The 19,701-nt window shown below is 42.9% G+C and overlaps 1 protein-coding gene across 1 annotated transcript in view; it reads left to right on the top strand.

Annotated features, from left to right (window-relative positions):
* The window catches only part of FARP1 (FERM, ARH/RhoGEF and pleckstrin domain protein 1), a 198,663-nt gene that overhangs the window by 35,786 nt on the left and 143,176 nt on the right, over positions 1 to 19,701 (top strand).

The following is a 19,701-nucleotide window of genomic DNA, read 5'->3' as shown; positions in this document are numbered from 1 at the left end:
CGGGAGGTTAAGGCTACTTTTGCATCTGTGGCATAGAATTCCAGCAAAAATTTGGTTTGCGTTTGGCCGATTCTCACTATTTATGCCGGATCAGGCGGTCGTGCTTGCACACTATAGAAGAAAGCGTCAGCCTCTCTGGTGGCCGGAACCATGGGAGCGCACATAGGCTAGTGCTTTTTAATATATTGTGCAAGCACGACCACCACTGATGGATTGCAGGGTGGTCAACGAGCAGTATATAATGAGATGGAAAAATTAATCCAGACAGCAAAGGAGGCAATATGGATAATCACAATACATTAGTAAGTGCCTTGTCTTAACTGTGTCTACATGATAAATGCCACTTACTGAAGTAAGACAACCCCTTTCCCCTGCAGGAATCGCTACTGCAGAAACAAGCCTAACCCCTGTGCAGGATTTCTAAAAGACTGTGCGTATCAGAATCATGTACAATATGCTGCAGACTGACACACAATGGGGGCAGCTGTATTTCCTACTTACTTTTGTTAGGGTACTTTCACACTAGTGTTAGTTTTCCGGTATTGAGTTCCATCACAGGGGCTCAATACCGGAAAAAAAACACTGCAGTTTTATCCTAATGCATTCTGAATGGAAAGCATTCCATTCAGTATGCATCAGGATGTCTTCAGTTCAGTCACTCTTACGGTATTTGGTCGGAGAAAATACTGCAGCGTGCCGGAACACTTGTATTAATGCCGGATCCGGTACCAAGTGTTCCGGAAAACCGGATTCAGTTTCCCGGTCTGCACAAAAATGTGGAAAAAATAAATACCGGATCCATTTTTTCTGGATGACACTGGAGAGATGTATCAATGCATTTGTCAGACTGATCCGGAAACAAATACTATCCGTTTGCATATGGATTTCTGGATCCGGCAGGCTGTTCTGGCAACGGAACTGCCTGCCGGAATCCTCTAACGCAAGTGTGAAAGTAGCCTTAGGGCTGTTTCACACGAGTGGATGCCGTGCGTGGCATCCGCTCCGTGAAAGAGTGCCAAGACCCGATGCAGACTGCAGAGGCACGGAGCATTAACATGACTGATAATGCTCCGTACCTCTCTGTGATCTCTTGTGACAACTGTGATTTCGTAGTAAAGAGATCACAGAGAGGCACGGAGCGTTATCAGTCATGTTAATGCTCCATGCCTCTGCCGTCTGCATCGGGTCTTGGCACTCTTTCACGGAGCGGATGCCACGCACGGCATCTGCTCGTGTGAAACAGCCCTTATTCATTCTAAGTTTAGTGCTCCTTTTATGTGACCAGTAAGAACCTTCAGCCAATGCACCACACCTCTATAAAGTAAGCAGGAGTGCGGGGGTCTGAAGCGGCACAGTGAACTGTCTGTTCTGGTTCCTGCAGCTGAACGTGCTGGTCTCTTCCCTGCAGACAGTGGTTAGATAAACAAGCCTAGCATTTGCCTCGGCATGTGAGAACCTGGAGCCGTGTCATCAATCTGACCTTGATTCAGCCATTGTTGTCTATGTATTTACTAAACCAAGTGTTCCTGCCATTAAGCAAACATTTCTGATTCCTCTGCAGTTGTTAGAGGGACTCTAGAACAGGCAGTATTTGTCTTTTCTGCTTTTAGGAGAGCTTTTTTTTCCATGGCTTTATAACTGGATTAATGACATGTGTTAAGTAATTCCTCTGCAGCTGTAGTGTAAAAGTTCTCTTCTGCTTTGTGGTTTTGAGGGAGTCTACTGGGAGAAGAATGCTCTAATTTTTCCTTTCATTGTGCTGGTTTCTTCTTTTGCTTTATGAAGGCAATTTTTTTTTTTTAACACACATTACCCTTGAGCGTAGAATTAAAGGGCTTGTCTGAGTTAAGTTTTCCAAGACTTTAGAACTGATCACTTATCCTCTAGATAGGTCATCAGTATCTGATCATTAGGGGTCCCATACCCAGGACCCCCACCGAGCAGCTGTTTGTGGCCTTCTCCATGCTTACCAATCACAGCGCCATACTATGTACAGTGGCTGTGCTTGGTATCGCACTCAGCCCCATTCACTTCTATGGGGCTGAGCTGCACATAGGCCACATGGCTGATGAACGTGACATCTCTTGGTCTATGAAAAGCTGAGAGAAGGCCACAACGCTACTGCGAGCTCCAGTGCCTTCCCAGGTGTCAGACCCCCACCAATCCATTATGTAAGTCTCGGAAAACCCTTTTTAACCACCTGTTCTGCCAGAGCTCATCTGGGGCTGTGGGAAAAGTACTTAACTGTTGAAAGTGTAGGGGGGAGGGCTGCTTTAGCTGCTGCTATCTCCTGAATGGTAGCAGCTAGCATGGAACTGGCTTTGTTTGAAAGCTGGCATTCCAGCTTTCATACAAGACCAAAATGACAGCATTAGTCCAATCAACAGGGGAGATATCACTGTTAGAAATTGAGTATAGAATAATCGCAGTTAAAACCTTTTTACTTTCACTTTTAACCTGTGTTCGCTGCATCCCGATTTCTAACAGTGATATCTTCCTATGTCTTGAAGATGTTGCTGTCATTCTGGTATTGTATGAAAGCTTGGAATGTCAGCTTTCAAACAATACAAAGCAATATCAGCAAACCAGAGATATTACCATTAAAAATCTACAAAAAAAAAAAGTGACATTATTTGGGGGGTGTTTCCAATTTTAACGTGACTGTTAGGAGGTTAATGTAGAACTATCTAATCCAACTAAATGTCATAAACTAAAGGATATATACTCGCCTGTTTTTTATCCACTGTTTTCAGTGCAACAGCTCCGCTCCACCTCTTGGTGTTTGTGCACATGGCTGCCGCGGTGACTTAGAGGTATACAGCATGTAACTACTGTAGTCAATCACTGGCCTCAGCTCTCTCGTGGCGCATACAGCAATGGCAAGTGCTTGGCTGCATCGTTCATGTGCTGTATACCTCCATGTCACCACTGCAGCCATTTACTCAAACATTGAGAGGATATAGAAGTATTACATAGAGGTGAATTTACTAAGGCTGGCATTTCATATGCCAGAATCGGTCCACTTTGATGTTACTAGCTTTAGTGTCCACAATATAGGTTCAACCCAAACATACCACTGAGTGCAGACATTCTGCAAATTTGGGGGGAGTGTGTCCTGGAAACGCCCTTTAAATCGAGCACATTTAAATGATATACAGTATAACCTTCTTCGACAACTTCCTTGCACCTGTAGCCTTTCCTAGAATTTCCAGCATGTTTTACAAACATGTTTTAGCCGGGCGGATTACAGAAGCAAATGCAGAACTGGAAGCAGGTGAAGCGAGTCTGCAGTGGGAATGGCTTTTCGCTCTCCGGCGCTTATAACAACCCTCACTGTAGACAAGACAAACACAGCTAATCTTAATTGAAATGCTAAGCATTTCTACTGTCTACTTCCCAACATACATTTTACAGATTTAACCCCTCTAGGTAAATGCTGCAGCTATTTGTTCGTCCTAGAGTACTGCCCGCTATGAGAGTTTTTACAAGATGGTTGTTTCCAATGTCATTATGGAGTCTATTACATTTTTTTTTAATCTCGACAATATGATACCTACTATTGAGGAGATGTCGGCCCTCTCTCTAAAGAAACCCTTTTGCATGAGAAAATGGTAGAATCATTTAAATACATCAGACATCTACTACATGTTAATATATAATGGGCAATAAGGCTGCATTCACATGAAAGTGAAAAACTATTGCAGTCTAAGGGGGTATTCACATGGTCGGTTTTTGACGACCTGTAAATACTGTCCGTCCAAAAAATAGGACATGTCAGACCACATTGAAATCAATGGATCAGTTTTTAATATCAGTTTAGGTCTTAAGTGCATAACATCCATTAAAAATGGGTACACTGTATAAAAAAATTAGATATCTGCATCTATATAAATATGTGCCTGTGGTGCCAGTTTGCACTACTGGAGGAGGGGCATTATATGTACAGGTCCTTCTCAAAAAATTAGCATATTGTGATAAAGTTCATTATTTTCTGTAATGTACTGATAAACATTAGACTTTCATATATTTTAGATTCATTACACACCAACTGAAGTAGTTCAAGCCTTTTATTGTTTTAATATTGATGATTTTGGCATACAGCTCATGAAAACCCAAATTTCCTATCTCAAAAAATTAGCATATTTCATCCGACCAAAAAAAGAAAAGTGTTTTTAATACAAAAAAAGTCAACCTTCAAATAATTATGTTCAGTTATGCACTCAATATTTGGTCGGGAATCCTTTTGCAGAAATGACTGCTTCAATGCGGCGTGGCATGGAGGCAATCAGCCTGTGGCACTGCTGAGGTGTTATGGAGGCCCAGGATGCTTCGATAGCGGCCTTAAGCTCATCCAGAGTGTTGGGTCTTGCGTCTCTCAACTTTCTCTTCCCAATATCCCACAGATTCTCTATGGGGTTCAGGTCAGGAGAGTTGGCAGGCCAATTGAGCACAGTAATACCATGGTCAGTAAACCATTTACCAGTGGTTTTGGCACTGTGAGCAGGTGCCAGGTCGTGCTGAAAAATGAAATCTTCATCTCCATAAAGCTTTTCAGCAGATGGAAGCATGAAGTGCTCGAAAATCTCCTGATAGCTAGCTGCATTGACCCTGCCCTTGATAAAACACAGTGGACCAACACAAGCAGCTGACATGGCACCCCAGACCATCACTGACTGTGGGTACTTGACACTGGACTTCAGGCATTTTGGCATTTCCCTCTCCCCAGTCTTCCGCCAGACTCTGGCACCTTGATTTCCGAATGACATGCAACAGTCCAGTGCTGCTGCTCTGTAGCCCAGGTCAGGCGCTTCTGCCGCTGTTTTTGGTTCAAAAGTGGCTTGACCTGGGGAATGCGGCACCTGTAGCCCATTTCCTGCACATGCCTGTACACGGTGGCTCTGGATGTTTCTACTCCAGACTCAGTCCACTGCTTCCGCAGGTCCCCTAAGGTCTGGAATCGGTCCTTCTCCACAATCTTCCTCAGGGTCCGGTCACCTCTTCTCGTTGTGCAGCGTTTTCTGCCACACTTTTTCCTTCCCACAGACTTCCCACTGAGGTGCCTTGATACAGCACTCTGGGAACAGCCTATTCGTTCAGAAATTTCTTTCTGTGTCTTACCCTCTTGCTTGAGGGTGTCAATGATGGCCTTCTGGACAGCAGTCAGGTCGGCAGTCTTACCCATGATTGCGGTTTGGAGTAATGAACCAGGCTGGGAGTTTTTAAAAGCCTCAGGAATCTTTTGCAGGTGTTTAGAGTTAATTAGTTGATTCAGATGATTAGGTTAATAGCTCGTTTAGAGAACCTTTTCATGATATGCTAATTTTTTTAGATAGGAATTTTGGGTTTTCATGAGCTGTATGCCAAAATCATCAATATTAAAACAATAAAAGGCTTGAACTACTTCAGTTGGTGTGTAATGAATCTAAAATATATGAAAGTCTAATGTTTATCAGTACATTACAGAAAATAATGAACTTTATCACAATATGCTAATTTTTTGAGAAGGACCTGTATATGGGGCCCCAAAGGAGGATATATATAATATATTGGGAGGGCATTATAGCTACAAACGGTGCTGTTTGCAGCGATATTTAAAATGTGGACACTACCGAGGGGTTAGGGCAGCGGAAACCTCCACCTAGCATACTGTGAGAAAGCCTGGTGTCGCCAGATATGACGAAAAAGCCCTTGCCCTGCTGTATGGAGTGCAGGGCAAGGGAGAGCATCTGAGCATGAAATGCTCCACGCAGAGGGGCAGGAGGGGTGGAGAAAGGGGTTATGTCTGGGTTCAGCTCTGAACCTAGACAACCCCTTTAAATGTCCCATAATATGGAACATTTTTACTTAGAACTCTACTTTGTGCCATTTTAGCTAGTTTTTACTATCCGTTTAACGAAGGGGTAGGCAACCTCCAGCACTCCAGCTGTTATGAAACTAGAACTCCCAGCATGCATACTTGCTCTGTTCTCCTCAGTACTCCCAAAGAAATTATTGGAGAATGTTGAGAATTGTAGTTTCACAACAGCTGGAGTGCCAAAGGTTCCTGACCCCTGGTTTAACGAATACGTTGTAAAAAAAAAAAATAAGATACAAAAGCACAGCACACCACGCTTTTCTATCCTGCAGTATGGAAAAAAAATGTATGTTAACATCTACTTTTTTATACAATGGAACTCTATAATGAACGGGTGTCACTTTATGGCATCAGTCTGAGGTATGCGTTAACGTATACTTTTTTTTTTTTTACATGTTAAACCCAAACTTAGTCCTCATGTACTTGACCGTGGGGCTTCCGTTCCTGTTTTGTGAACCGCAAAACATGGGCACCAGCCCTGTGCATTCCGTATCACAGCGCAGACCCATTGACTTCAATTTGTCTGTGACCCACAAGATGCGGCAAAAGATAGAAGCTGTGGTGAAAGGCACGTATCTAGAAGCCCATGGGCTTTTGGGTCTATGCCTCCACGCCCCAAAAGATAGGACTTAGATTCATACTTGCCTGCTTCATACCTCTCCAGTCCTCTACACTGCTTCTGCTGTCTCCATCTTCCAGTCCCCTTGCTGTTTACATCCGGCGGTGCATGGATATGGTCACATGCACTGCTTTATCCAACAGGCTTCAGTGGTGACGTGCTGATTGTGGCCACATCACTGTTGAAGCCAGTCACCGGGGCTGGGGAGGTGTATGTGACCATGTCCATGCACCTCTGGATGTAAACAGCGCAGGGACTGGAAGATAGACAGCAGGGGCTGCGCGGAGAGCCGGAGCAGCATGGAGCAGGTACTTAGGAATCTTCTGTTTTCGGAGAGCAGGCAGCAGTACTTGCTTAAAAAAAAAAGAAATATATGCTACCAGAAAATCCCTTTAAACTAGCAGTGATTGCCTTCCTCTGGATTAACTTGCAGGATAACAGGCCGAACTGGATGGACAAATGTCTTTTTTCGGCCTTATATACTATGTTAGTAGTTTCCCATGACGTACATGACCATTGATGAATGAAGTTTGCTATTGATCGGTTAGCTTTACAGCGGTTAATTATTCGCAGGCGTCTGTTTCACAGTTAGTACACATGGCAGATTAGTTACTACATTAACCTTTGGATTTCCCTTCCTTGAGACTTAAAATCTCCACCATAATAAAACGTTTTCCCTAATAACTGTTGTATTTCCCATTGCATTTTGAAGCATTGTTAGATTTATTTTGGAGATAGATTGTACTATTTACCCTTGTGGAGAGCACCGAGTGGGTATAAGGAGTCTATGGCTGCGACCACATGGAGTGGTAGTTTCATGGTTGTGATGCGGCTATGTTGTGCTCCAGTACCGCACGGCTGAAAGGGCTCCATTTAAACCAATAAAAACTGCAGTGTTCAGTCTGTATTATTAATGGAAGCGCTGCACGACCACATTGTGTGGTCGTACTCTATAGGCCATCCAATGCTCCTCTGGCAAAAAGAGTAGTTCTCTTAGGCAAATTAGTTCTCTTTCCAAGAAAGAAAAGTAAGCTGTGCCTCTGGTACCACCAGTTAGAAGGTAGCTGCCCCATGAGTCAGTATTGGGCCTTTTTAAACTGGCCTTCAGACATTATTTAGGATTATAGCTACACCAAGTACCAGTTTCAGGGTAATGGTCCTCCATCAGAATGGATTGTGTCAGGATCTGTTCATAGAAAAAAAAAGTATGGTTTTGCACACAAGTTCAATCAGTTTTGTCTGATTGCGTTCAGTGTGTGCGTTTTTCTTCAGTCTGGAGTGGATGCATTTTTCACGTGCGTAAAGAAAAACTGAAGAATAAGATAAGATTTTTTTTTTTATAGGAAACTGACAATACAAATGGAAGTGAGAACAAATGAGGCAATAAGTAAACTATAGTATTTGTCAGTTTGCAAGACCTTCCACAAGCCTCTTGAGAAAGCCTGGTGTCAGGTGTCCGTTTTCTCCTAATCCCTTGTACTTCTGCCAGGTGAGGTTTGGGGGAGCGCTCCTGCTTAACCAGGCTGGCTCGCAGAATTGGTTAATCCTGAGGTTTGTGAGAAGGATTCAATTAGACTAATACGCACAGAAGATTATTTTTACTCTTACTCTTTATTCTTCATTTAATATGACATATAGGTTAGGACTGGATTATAAATGGAGATATCATGGTAATTGTGACATTGAGTGTTCCATAAAGGGGTATTCCTATAGAGAACTTATCAGGATAGGTGATGCCTGATTAGTGGGGGTCCAACTGCTGGGTACCCTACTGAACACAGTGATGGGGGTGGCAGAGGATGAATCCCCATCTATCAGTCACGTATCCTGTGGTTGGGTATTATCATTCAATGAATACCCATTTTGCATCATTTCTCCTTGGAACTCAATAGAGTATTATGCAGAGTGACAATGTGGTAAAGTTTGATTTTGCTTTAATGCATTTCCCTCAAATCTTTAAAGATGGACATCTGCTGAAAAGCAAAATGACGACAAAGCCTAGCCATAGACTGACATCCCTTGCTGCTGGTGGATTTTTGGCTCTTGACAAGCACATCTGTTCCATTAACATTTCCATTGTGGTTCTGCCTTTTATACAATATATGATTACAAGCAGCATAGGACTAAATATACACATCAGGATAGGATAACATTTACATCTGCTTTCAAATAGTAGAACAATGATCTAAAAACTGAAATATGATTATTGCTTAATTATTTGAGGGGCCTCCCTCTGGATTGTGCATAAAGGGGTTGTCTCATCATCAAATGGCATTTATTATGTAGAGAAAGTTACCGTAATACAAGCCACTTACAAATGTATTGTGATTGTCCATATTGCCTCCTCTGCTGGCTTCATTCATTATTCTATCACATTATACACTGCTCGTATACAGGGATTATGACCACCCTTCTATTCAGCAGCAGCGGACGTGCTTGCACTCTGTAGGAAAAAGTGTCAGTGGCCAGGACCATGGAAGCACACACAGGCATGTATGCCCTGCCGTCTTGTATCCGGTGGCCATAACCCCTGGAGGACAATAAGAAAAAAATATTTTCCATTACACCTCAGGTCAGACCAGCAGTCACACCCCCAATGTTAATCAGACCTCAGCTGATAGCCCCAATCAGACTCCCAATGTTAATAAGACCCTCAATCAGACCATGTATCGGCCCCCCAATGCCATGTATCGCGCCCCCCCCCCCCCCCCCCCCAATGCCATGTATCAGCCCCCAGCGCAAATAAAATAAACCACTTACCTCTCCTGGACGCCGCGGCTCCTCACCACCAGCGCTTTCTCTCTTCTTCCTGGTCCGCGGCTGTCGGCTGTCGGCTGTGAAGGCTGCACACAGCTTGAGGTCACACTGTGCACAGCCCTGCACAGACGACAGCCGAGGACCAGGAAGCGGTAGGTACAGAGCTTTCACTGCTCCCCAGTCCTCTGGTACTAATCAGCGCTTCCATAATGGAAGCTCTGATTAGTATTCACCCCATAAGACACAGGGGCATTGCGGGGGGATGCGTCTTATGGGGCGAAAAATACGGTAATCCAGCCAGCAAAGGAGGCAATATGGAGAATCACAGTACATTAGTAAGTGCCTTGTATTAACTTTATCTGCATGTTAAATGGCATTTGCTGAACTGAGACAACCCCTTTTAAATAGCATCTGTCAGAAGGATCAACCATGTTTATGGTTTATGCAAATGAGGGCCACAGTGCACCAAGAGGCAGACCCTATTTTTTCGTCCACCTTAGCTCCTTTGCATATCAGTTCTGACTGCGCACCTTATTTGCATAAATAAGTGTTTTTTCTTGATAATGTTGCAGCCAATTTTCACAACAGGAGTATCATTTAATTCAGCAGGATCAACCCTACTAGGCATTATGTTTGGTTTAATAGTTCTATTCTGCTGAAAGGCTTGAGAGCCTCTAGCAGTGATGTATCCACCTTACACATCATCGAGACTTGTTTATCCAGCTCCGAAGGGGAACTAGGGAAACCTCCGTGGGGAATTGGAAATGGTGATACACCTCCTTTTGATACTTTAGATCTTGTTCAGCTGATTTGAAACAGTTTATGGATTTGGAAAAGACTTTTTGACTTTAGATGTTTAGCAAAACAAAAGGTGGCTACTTTGAAGAACCTAGAATATGACATATTTTCAGTTGTTTCACACTTTTTTGTTATGTATATAATTCCACATGTGTTAATTCATAGTTTTGATGCCTTCAGTGTGAATCTACAATTTTCATAGTCATGAAAATAAAGAAAACAATTTGAATGAGAAGGTGCGTCCAAACTTTTGGTCTGTACTGTATGTGTGTGTGTGTGTGTGTGTGTGTATGTATATATGTATGTGTGTGTGTGTGTGTGTGTGTGTGTATGTATGTATATATATATATATATATATATATATATATATATATATATATATATATATACTAGAGAACGGTTCTGACCACCACCCAGTGGAAGTTTATCTCCTGTTCAAAAGAATACTATGCCCTAGGCTAGCAACACCCAGCCATCATGTCGGGACACGTCTGTACGACACAGCACAAGGATAGATGTATCAGAGACTGGTGGTTGACTTCAGATAAAAAAAATGCTGAGTTCAATTACAATATTCTCCATATTGTATCAATTGGATGTTGCAAAAAAAAAAAAAAAAAGTGTCATCAGTGTTGTTAATAAGTGTGTAAAATGTGAGAAACCACTGCTGTAGGTAGAATTATCTCCTGAAGGGAATGTTCTTTCGCAGGAATGCCATGTTGTAATGAACCGGTTTAACATTCCATCGCTGTCTCTTACAGTGCTGAGCTACCAATTACAGACCCAATGTATAATTATTGATGCGTTATGAAGTTTGTGTTGTGTTTTCCTAAGGAAAAAATATATGCAGACGTATATAATACAGTTCTAATCTCTAATAAGAAGAATACCAAAGTGATTGGTGAAGGTCGGAGCCTGAGAATGATGTAGCCGGCCTGTATATCTGGTCCCAGAGGTGTGGGACCCACATTTATTAGACATTTATGAAATATATTCTGGGTATGCTATAAATATGAGATGAGAATACCTCTTTATTTATACATTCTCTTCACACATTTTCATTGAAAGAAGCACTGGCCCGTTAGAAAGGTACATGGTGTAAATTGTAGTGAAGGTGCTCTTCTTACTTGTGGCTGTAGTTATTCGTCATCCACACCGTTCTTCTTTTGTGCAGCTCTCTTATGGGCCGACAATTGAAACGATCATCGCTAGCCAACAAAGCAATCATCGCTAACCAATGTTACTAGTAACTCTCGTTAGCGATGATCCGGCAGTGCAAATGCACCGCCGATTACCCAATGAATGAGCGCTTTGTAAACACGGTGCTGGGAGACAACGAGACAGTTTGGGGACGAGCGATGGCATTAGCGTTCACTCCTCCCTATACTCTGGAGGAGATCGCTGCATGGAAATGGACTGGTCTCCTCCGCTAGCGATTAGATCGTCGCCCCATGTAAAGGGACCTTTTAGAAAGTACCCTTCTTGCAGATAATAGGTAAAAGCTGTCTTCATAATTAAGTCTATTCGTATATTGTTGACCAGCAGTGCTCAGATGTTAGACCTTAAAAAAGAGAGCGGAGCACCACAGAGTAATACAGCAGTGGTTCCTGAAACTGGTGACTGATAACAGGTAAAGATGATCAGGACGGTCTCTAGTTTTTCTTTATTTATTTTCATACAGTAGTGATTTTGGAAGAGAATAAAGGTCCTCTGTCGTCTGGTTATTTCACTGGAAGTTGTGCTGTTGGAATCTTATTTCCGTTAGTGTCCTCTTCGTGTTTTTTGCAGTACATAATACAATGCGGTGGTCCGGTGGATATAACAAAGCATTCCCTGATTGGTGGTCTGCAGCGAATCTGAATAGTTTTTATGTTCTGTGACTGAGAGGCCACTTCTGGAAATGTCAAAATGTCACCACTCTTCTTTGGGACAATGTTGGCGCTTTATAAGAATATCACTCAGTTTTACTGGCTGAATGGAATAATAATCTTGTAGACCTATAGGGGAAATTTTACTTAGAATGGTGTTTCTTACACTATTATTAATTAAAAAAAATGTATGCTGGCACCAGAATTATTGAGGTGCAAGCCTTTTAAAAATGTTGTTGCATCTTCGGGAAGATCTCAAAAAAATACTACACCGCGCAACAATCTAAAGAGGAAAAATATAGTCCTCTTTATTACATCATACTCTAAAATCACAGAAATGTGTTAAAAACAGATTCTGTACCCACACAATGACAGGAGACCATGTTGGAATACCCTTACATGTATGGAAATAAAAGGCTTTAAAGGGCTTCTGTCACCCCCACTAAAGTCTTTTTTCTTTTTTTCTTTTTGGCTTCTTATAATCCTTATAGTGCGATATATTAATATATGCTATTACTCATTTTGGTTCAGTAGTTAATAAAAAAAACGGACTTTTATAATATGTAAATTACCTGTCTACCAGCAAGTATGGCGTCTACTTGCTGGTAGCAGCCGCATCCTCCTTTCAGAAAGACGCCCCGTCCTCATGTTGATTGACAGGGCCAGCGAACGCGCTAGTCTTCTGGCTAGCCCTGTCTGCGATCAAAATCTGGCGCCTGCGCCATACCTGTCTTCAGTCGGTGCAGGTGCACTGAGAGGAGGATGCTCGCTCGGCCGCTCCATCCTCAGTGCGCCTGCGCCGGGTGTAGATGTGACGTCATCGGCGCAGGCGCATAGACTTTAGTGGGGTGACAGAAGCCCTTTAAAGCACAGTTATCCAATTTTATCAACCCAAAGAGGTGGACACTGCGAATATGCCAAATAACAAGTAGTTTAGTGCTCTCATTAAAATAAACAAAACCTGCTATGCTCTTATTTGGTTTCTCTTAATGAGAGCACTAAACTATTCTTCTATTGGCTAACACGGTACCAGACTTTTTCCTTTTTTCTTTCAAATAACAAGTAAAAACCACAATTCCTTTTTGCAACCGCTTCTTCGGGTAGTCTATGCTCCAGAAAATGAACTCCACCCCAAGCAAGCTGCCAGAGTATGTTTCCCAGCTTTCTAGCGCACATATTGGTTAATGTGTCTGACTGTGGAGGAAGTACCCACGGGCATTATTATTATTATTATTATTATTATTATTATTATTATATTATTATTATTATTATTATTATTTTTTTTTTTTTTTATTTTTTTTTACGTGCGTTGCAAAAGTGTTGGAAAGGATAGAAATGTTGGAGTTTGCACCAATGTTTGCGAATTTTCAAACCCAGAAAAACGGGTATACAAATTTCATAAATTCCCCCTATAGTGACTTTGTACTATATGTACATTTTAAAGAGTTAGGATACTTTCACACTAGCGTTTTTACTGGATCTGGCAGGGTTCAGCAAAAACGCTTCCGTTACTGATAATACAACCATCTGCATCCGTTATGAACGGATCCGTTTGTATTCTCTTTAACATTACCAAGACGGATCCGTCATGAACACCATTGGAAGTCAATGGGGGACGGATCCGTCCCATTGGGTCATGAAGGATCCGTCTTGATCAGTTTTTCCAGGACGGAAAGCAAAATACATTATGTTGCGGTTTGCTCTCCAGTCTGGGAAAGCAACTAAACGGAACGGAATGCATTTTGGAGCATTTCGTTCTGTTCAGTTCAGTTTTGTCCCCATTGACAATGAATGGGGACAAAACTGAAGCAGTTTTTTTCTCCGATATTGAGCCCCTATGACTGATCTCAATACCGGAAAACTTAAACGCTAGTGAGAAAGTACCCTTATCCAAAGCTGAAAAACCCACCCACAATGCCCCCGGCCCATACTGAGGATACTTACCTGGTCCCTGGTGCCTGTGTCCTTATGGACATGGCCATCACTGCATCACCGTGGTGTGTAGTGTCACTTAATTGTTAGATTTAAGTCTTTGATCTTATAAGCTCAGGATTCCAGTGATTGTCCGCTATCTTGGTATGCACAGTTACTCAAGTCTGACTACCCTCTGGACTACTCTGCTCCTCCTGCTCTAAAACATGCTGCATGCAGATCAGACACCATATTCAACCTGACAGGTTCCCAATAAATAAAGGGGACCATCCAGATTCCTGCATCGGGTAATATGATGTAAAGCTGACAATCTACTATACCACTATTCATGATAAGGCTAGGAATCCATTAACAAGATCGTTAACACTGTCCATTTGTCATGGTCTCACCTTCTTGCTGTTCTCCTTCGTTTGACATGTGCTGGCGGCCATCTTGGTTTCTGGGTTTCTTGTAGCCTCCCACCCTGCGGCTTCTCCTTCCCACTGGGAGGAGCTGGATGCCTAGCCCATATATATAGGAGGTCTGTGGCTTCAGTTCCTTGCTTGGTCCTCCTGTGTTCACATGCTTCTAAGACTGCTGCTGCTTCTGGTTCCTGATCCTGGCTTCGTCTGACTACCCTGCTGGTTCCTGATCCTGGCTTCGTCTGACTACCCTGCTGGTTCCTGATCCTGGCTTCGTCTGACTACCCTGCTGGTTCCTGATCCTGGCTTCGTCTGACTACCCTGCTGGTTCCTGATCCAGGCTTCGTCTGACTACCCTGCTGGTTCCTGATCCAGGCTTCGTCTGACTACCCTTCTGGTTCCTGACCTCTGGCTTCGCAAGACCCTGCTTCGGTTTAGCCATCCGTTTGGACTTTTGCCTTACAGCTTGATTTTCAATAAAGCCTTCTTATTTCCACTTATCTCTTGTTGTACGTCTGGTTCATGGTTCCTGACACCATTATATTCTATATGTTCATATTATATTTCTTCGATTTCAGTGGATAACTTTTTATCTACAGCTCTTGTCTCTAACCCATTCAAGTCATAATAGGGCATGGCCCTACACAGTCTTAACGCTGTCTGCACTGATTGGATGACAGTTAGTGTTGAGCGAACTTGTGCTTTAAGTTCGGCGTCTAAAGTTCGGGTTATCGAAGTGTCCCGTTATGGATTTTAAATTCAGTTATGGTTCGTGGTAGCGGAATCCATAACGGGATACTTCGATAGACGCCGAACTTTAAACACAAGTTCGCTCAACACTAATGACAGTTCAAATTGTGGTGGAACTCAGTCCAATGGGGATGTTTGCACCCATTTGTCATTTTGTTAATATATTAACAGGAAGGGCATAATGCAAATTCTAAGAAAAAATGATGTAGATGTCGATTTATGGGAAATATTAGTACTTACTGTACCAAAATAGACTTCTTATGAGAGATGACAAGTTTACTTAGAGAGGTTGCCTCAGTTCAGCAAATAACGTTTGTCATGTATACAAAGTTATACAAGGTACTTACTAATGAATTGTTATTGTCCATATTGTTTCCTTTGCTGGCTGGATTCATTTTTCCATCACATTAAACACCTCACGTTTCCATGGTTGCGACCACCGCTGCAGCGCAGATAGGTGGCCAGGACGGAAGCTTCTCCGTATGTGTGCCAATATGCACTCCCATGATCACGGCCACCAGAGAGGTCGGCACTTTTTCCTATAGAGTGCAAGCACGGCCACTGGTGCTGGATTGCAGGGTGGTCGTAACCATGGAAAAGACCAGTGTATAATGTGATGGAAAAATGAATGAAGCCAGCAGAGGAGACAATGGATAATCACAATACATTAGTACCGTAAGTGCATTGTGTTAACTTTCTCTTCATGATAAATGCCATGTGCCGAGGTGAGACAACCCCTTTGAAAGCTATGGTGAGTTGCCATGTTGTCTCAGCAGCTTCTGATATGACTGATGGGACTACCTGCAAAGAATACATGACATAGGCCAGATGATCTAAAGAAATGACACCGGCAGAATTATTATTATTTTTTTTTCTGATTTCAGAAGATTTTACCAGAAAAAAGGACCAAAAGTTTTGAGTTAGAACAGCTACTTACATTAGAATTCAGAAAATGGGAGCTTGTTTGGACTGATGACTCTTTGAGATTTTCATATACAGGTCCTTCTCCAAAAATTAGCATATTGTGATAAAGTTCATTATTTTCTGTAATGTACTGATAAACATTAGACTTTCATATATTTTAGATTCATTACACACCAACTGAAGTAGTTCAAGCCTTTTATTGTTTTAATATTGATGATTTTGGCATACAGCTCATGAAAACCCAAAATTCCTATCTCAAAAAATTAGCATATCATGAAAAGGTTCTCTAAACAAGCTATTAACCTAATCATCTGAATCAACTAATTAACTCTAAACACCTGCAAAAGATTCCTGAGACTTTTAAAAACTCCCAGCCTGGTTCATTACTCAAAACAGCAATCATGGGTAAGACTGCCGACCTGACTGCTGTCCAGAAGGCCATCATTGACACCCTCAAGCAAGAGGGTAAGACACAGAAAGAAATTTCTGAGCGAATAGGCTGTTCCCAGAGTGCTGTATCAAGGCACCTCAGTGGGAAGTCTGTGGGAAGGAAAAAGTGTGGCAGAAAACGCTGCACAACGAGAAGAGGTGACCGGACCCTGAGGAAGATTGTGGAGAAGGACCGATTCCAGACCTTGGGGGACCTGCGGAAGCAGTGGACTGAGTCTGGAGTAGAAACATCCAGAGCCACCGTGTACAGGCGTGTGCAGGAAATGGGCTACAGGTGCCGCATTCCCCAGGTCAAGCCACTTTTGAACCAGAAACAGCGGCAGAAGCGCCTGACCTGGGCTACAGAGAAGCAGCACTGGACTGTTGCTCAGTGGTCCAAAGTACTTTTTTTGGATGAAAGCAAATTTTGCATGTCATTCGGAAATCAAGGTGCCAGAGTCTGGAGGAAGACTGGGGAGAGGGAAATGCCAAAATGCCTGAAGTCCAGTGTCAAGTACCCACAGTCAGTGATGGTCTGGGGTGCCATGTCAGCTGCTGGTGTTGGTCCACTGTGTTTTATCAAGGGCAGGGTCAATGCAGCCGCTATCAGGAGATTGTGGAGCACTTCATGCTTCCATCTGCTGAAAAGCTTTATGGAGATGAAGATTTCATTTTTTAGCACGACCTGGCACCTGCTCACAGTGCCAAAACCACTGGTAAATGGTTTACTGACCATGGTATTACTGTGCTTAATTGGCCTGCCAACTCTCCTGACCTGAACCCCATGGAGAATCTGTGGGATATTGGGAAGAGAAAGTTGAGAGACGCAAGACCCAACACTCTGGATGAGCTTAAGGCCGCTATCGAAGCATCCTGGGCCTCCATAACACCTCAGCAGTGCCACAGGCTGATTGCCTCCATGCCACGCCGCATTGAAGCAGTCATTTCTGCAAAAGGATTCCCGACCAAGTATTGAGTGCAGAACTGAACATAATCATTTGAAGGTTGACTTTTTTTGTATTAAAAACACTTTTCTTTTATTGGTCGGATGAAATATGCTAATTTTTTGAGATAGGAAATTTGGGTTTTCATGAGCTGTATGCCAAAATCATCAGTATTAAAACAATAAAAGGCTTGAACTACTTCAGTTGTGTGTAATGAATCTAAAATATATGAAAGTCTAATGTTTATCAGTACATTACAGAAAATAATCAACTTTATCACAATATGCTAATTTTTTGAGAAGGACCTGTATAACAATGGATGCTTTTGAAGTGTTGACCTGAGAGATTGTGTTCACCCCTTCTGTGATGTACGAGTGTGGGAACTTTGTAGGGTCCCTATTTCAGCGCTGAATTCTGTCTGCCCCTCTCTTGGCTCCGTTTTATGGTATCTTCTTATTTCCCACAGGAAAAAAGAAATAGAATATTTCCCCTTTTTCTAATTTTGAGTCTTGTGTGACCCAGTGTTTTTGTGCCCTCTTACATTCTGCAGTGAAGTGATAGACAAAATCCTATAGCTTCAGTACCCCCACCGTAAGGGCTCATGCACACGGCCATTGCTCGGCAATTTGCGGTCCCCAATGCACGGGCAACATCTGTGTGGATTCTGCAGACGGATCCAGACATATTCAACTTGAATGGGTCCATGATCCGTCCGCACCGTATTCTATATATTATTATTTTTTTAGGTGCGGAGGCACGGAGTGCTTCCGTGGGGTTCTGTGCCTACGTTCTGCACCGGGCTTTCTGGATTTGCGGACCCATTCAAGTGAATAGGTCCATGATGCGGGGTGCACACAGCCAGTGCTTGCATGAGCCCTGGACAGCACGGCGGGACAACAAAGGCAGAAATATACTGTATGTCCAAATGTGGGACAGGCTTAATGTACACGCATAGAGGTTCTGTATGGTATCCTGTGGCACACATATCCACAGATGTTGCAGCTGGGCCTGTAGATCCTGCATACACGTAGGTTACTGAAGATTGGTCCCCTCAAATGGTGATAAATCTGGTGACTGGGCAGACTCGGTGAAGTCTTGCATACATAAACACTGGCGCCTTCTCTCCGTAGATGGTCCTAAGGCAAGCTTGTCATATGAGCAGAGGAAGACAGAACATGGGTAGCCCTTGTGATCTGGCACTGAACATATAACGTCTACCGTTGTATTATTAGACTGCAGCTTGCATAACCCACATGCAAACGCATTACCTGCGCTTTTTCTGTAATATGATTGTGTACATCAGGACTGGTGTTCCTGAGTATTGGGCGCATGCTTCATTAGAAAATGATAATGTTTAATCGTTAAAAAAAAAAATATCCAAAAAATGCTGGTTACACCTTTGATCAGACCTCTCACCTCTCCAGACATGGCAGTTTTAGTAACCACTTTTATTCTCCATGTAAGGGCTCAAACGTATTTCTTGCCTGTTTCGTGTCCATTATTTTTTTTTTTTTGCGGCCTGTACGCGGAACCATTCATTTCAATGGGGCCTGAAAAAAGAAAATAAATGATTCTGTGTGCATTCCGTATGTCCTTAACCTCTTCAGAACACATGACGTACTGGTACGGCATGTTGTCCTGGTACTTAAGGACACATGACGTACCGGTACGTCATGTGCATTTCTGATCACCACCAGTGGGCGGTGGTCGGAACCTGGTGCCTGCTCAAATAATTGAGCAGGCACCTTGGCTAAATACGCGGGGGGGCGGGGGGGGGGGGGGTCAATTCAGAACTGCGGTTTGCGGCTTTTACCTGGTGCGGCGGCTGCGGCGGTGGTGCCATCTGGTCCCCATGGGGCTGTAGGGGGGACCCGTTGGCATGGAAGGCAGCGCAATGCCTTCTTGAGGCATCGCCGCTGCCTTCCTGTGATGTGCCTGTGAGATCCAGCCCCCTGGATCTCACAGGCCGGAAGCTGTATGAGTAATACACACAGTATTACTCATACAGCCAATGCATTCCAATACAGAAGTATTGGAATGCATTGTAAAGGATTAGACCCCCAAAAGTTCAAGTCGCAAAGTGGGACAAAAAAGAAAAGTGAAAAAAAAAGTTGAAATAATAAAGTTTTCCCCCCAAAAAAATTTAAAATTTCAAGAAAAATAAACAAAAACGTAATTTTCCCCAAATAAAGTTAAAAAAATTAGGGGAAAAGAAAGTATACATATTAGGTATCGCCGCGTCCGTATCGACCGGCTCTATAAAAATATCACATGACCTAACCCCTCAGATGAACACCGTAAAAAATTAAAACTGGGCTAAATAAACAATTTGTTTTGTCACCTTACATCACAAAAAGTACAACGGCAAGCGATCAAAAAGGCGTTTGCCCACCAAAATAGTACCAATGTAACAGTCACCTCATCC

Source organism: Bufo gargarizans, chromosome 3 (genome assembly GCF_014858855.1).
Source record: "Bufo gargarizans isolate SCDJY-AF-19 chromosome 3, ASM1485885v1, whole genome shotgun sequence".
NCBI lineage: Eukaryota > Metazoa > Chordata > Amphibia > Anura > Bufonidae > Bufo > Bufo gargarizans.
The sequence above is the reverse complement of the archived record's forward strand: the minus strand, read 5'-3'. Positions and strand labels throughout refer to the sequence as shown.